General features: G+C 44.3%; 1 pseudogene; it reads left to right on the top strand.

Moving 5' to 3' along the window:
• The first annotated feature begins 372 nt into the window (after positions 1 to 372).
• LOC126109100 (5S ribosomal RNA) lies at positions 373 to 490 on the top strand (annotated as a pseudogene).
• The last annotated feature ends 2,351 nt before the right edge of the window (positions 491 to 2,841 follow it).

The following is a 2,841-nucleotide window of genomic DNA, read 5'->3' as shown; positions in this document are numbered from 1 at the left end:
GGAAATGTTACAGAGCCGTCACTTTTCACAATACACGTATACGTGCCCTAGTATATTGAGTCGGAAGTTCAATGAGGCTTTTTGCAGGTGATGATATAGACAGAGACGTCAAAACGCTACAAAATTGTAGCGAAATGCAGATAGGCCAACAAAGGATCGACGTTTGGTGCAGTAAGTGGCAGTTAACCCTGAATACAAACAAATGTGACGTATTGCGAATACAGACACAGGGAAAACCTTTAGTGTATGATTGCAAAGTTAAAGAACAATCACTGCAGGCAGTTACTTCCGTAAAACATCTCGGAGTATGCTTACAGAGCGATACGAACTGGAACGACCACATAAAATTAATCTGCATCTACGTCATACTCTGCCAACGGCCTTGCTGCAGTGGTATCACTGGTTTCCGTCAGATCACCGAAGTTAAGCGCTGTCGGGCTGGGTTAGCATTTGGATGGGTGACCATCCGGTCTGCCGAGCGCTGTTGGCAAGCGGGGCGCACCCAGGCCTTGTGAGGCAAACTGAGGAGCTACTCGATAGAGAAGTAGCGGCTCGGGTCTTGTAAACTGACATACAGTCGGGAAAGCTGAATTGCTTGGCTCTAGATTAAAAGAAAAGAACTTATTACCAGTTGGAACCAGCGTATACATGTATAGAAAGAGAGAGCAGCAATTTTCCAAATTTTTTGAACAAGAAGGTGATTTAGTGTACTGCTCAGACATTCCCAGTCTGATGACTGGCCACATGCCCATCCATATCCGCATCCAGTGACCCCTGTGGGTTGACGACGACACGACGGCCGGTCGGTACCGTTGGGCCTTCCAATGCCTGTTCGGACGGAGTTACATCACACTCCGCAAGCCACGTAACGGTAGCTGCTGTACCACTGACTGATTCCCCCCCCCCCCCCCCCCCGCCCATCCCCGCTCCGGTCGCGAATGGCGAAGTGTCTGTACTGGCTCTAATAACTCGAATGTTCTCATCGTGGTCATTTCGCGAGATGTGAGATGGAGGAAGTAACATGTCGTCAGATTCTTATGGAAATCTAAAATCCAATAGGAAACCTCACTCTGATGCACAATGCCTCTCTTGCAGCGTCTGCCATTGGCATTTGTTGAGCGTCTGTGTAACGCCCTCGCGCGGAATAAACGAACCCCCTCTCTGTAGAATCTTCTCTGTCTCTTTCGTCAGGCCTACCTGGTATGTGTCCCAGACTGATGAACGATACTCAAGAATCGGTCACACAAGCGCTTTGTAAGCCACGTCTTGCGTGGGTGAGTTACATGTCCTTAACATTCTCCCTATTAATCTGTTTCGTGTCCAGTTTTCCGACTGGTTGGATTATATGGTAGTTCCACATAAGGTCGCTCTGGATAGTTAGTCCTAGATATTTTATGGTACAGACTGTTTCCAGCAATATGTCATCAATAGTGTAGTTGTACAGTAGTCGATTTCTTTTCCTATGTATTCGCAGTATGTTGTATTTACTTACGATCAGGGACAACTGGCAAGAGCCTGCACCATTCATTAGTCCTCTGCAGGTCCTTCAGCAAATTGATACTCTCTTCTCGCGTCGCTACTTCCTTATACACTACCGCATTGTCCGTGAACAGTGTTAAAGAGCTTCCAGCTGTCACACAATCACATGAGGGTTCCAGAAGCGCTTGTTCAAAATTTAGTCTGCCACTTTGGTCACACACCCACGCACAGCAGACGGGGGAGTGAATGTTAGAAACGTCGCCTCCCACAGTACGTTCGCGGGGACGCACGGTGGTGCTATGTGTGAGTTACGTCCACCCCACACTTCTCGCAACTAGTTTGCAGTCGACTTGCTTACCTGGCGTCTCATAGACGTTGCCCCAGTAGGTTTCTTCTCCTTCAGTCGCGATCTATAACGTTTCTGCCATAAACAGTGCATAATTATGTGACGAGTGAGTAGGTTTAAAAGATAGGCATAATAAGAACAGTAACATGTTAGGATGCCAACTATAACGTTTTATTTCACCAATTGCAAAATTAGTAAGACGATTTCTAGAGCCAGTCTCCCATTAATAATTAAAACTAGTTTCCTAGTCATTAATCATTAGTTCGCAAACACCGCCAAAGTCTCAAAAATGCTTCAGACGATATTAGAATCAACGTGAAAACGCACAAATATGTTATCCGAGACAACTGCAGCAGTATGCTCTATGTTTATGCGGACTTGCATTTGACACACCAGTTCGCGTGTTGCTACTTTCGAAACCGATCGTCGACTAGTAGAGAGATATCTTAACAGTTTGCCCCATCCTTCCCATCAATAACTGACATTTATAATTATCATTTTCTGATAAACATGCGTGCATACTGGTAGCATCAGAAGCTTTTCTGAAGCCAATATCTGGCAGTCCTTGCTAGAAACGGAAAGTTCCTGTAATTGTTGTGCCATGCTCATTCGACTTTATAGCGTCAAACTTTATTTCATTCCGAATCAGAACATTAGGCATTATTTTGGTTTCAGTATTATTGCCTGACTGTTGACACAGGCACGTTGTAAGCATGTTTCCCGCAGTTGTCGTGGTTGCTGAAACATTATTCGTAGTAAATAATTGTAGATACTCCTGAAGACAGTTTTTAATAGGCCTACTTACTGTGGAGTAGAAGGGATACGGTAGTTTTCTTGTTATTTTTGGTCGTTATTACGGTAGCCTACATTTAACATTATCTGATTTTTGTAATCTATTTCGTTTGTTATGTATGAGAGGTATTCAATATATATGAAAGAAAGTCATAAGCAGTTGTTTGCTTGTGACATGTAAAAACTTTGAAGACGTGACAAGCATTACTAATACGTCTCACACA

This window comes from Schistocerca cancellata, chromosome 11 (assembly GCF_023864275.1).
Source record: "Schistocerca cancellata isolate TAMUIC-IGC-003103 chromosome 11, iqSchCanc2.1, whole genome shotgun sequence".
NCBI classification, from domain to species: Eukaryota; Metazoa; Arthropoda; class Insecta; order Orthoptera; family Acrididae; genus Schistocerca; species Schistocerca cancellata.
The sequence above is the reverse complement of the archived record's forward strand: the minus strand, read 5'-3'. Positions and strand labels throughout refer to the sequence as shown.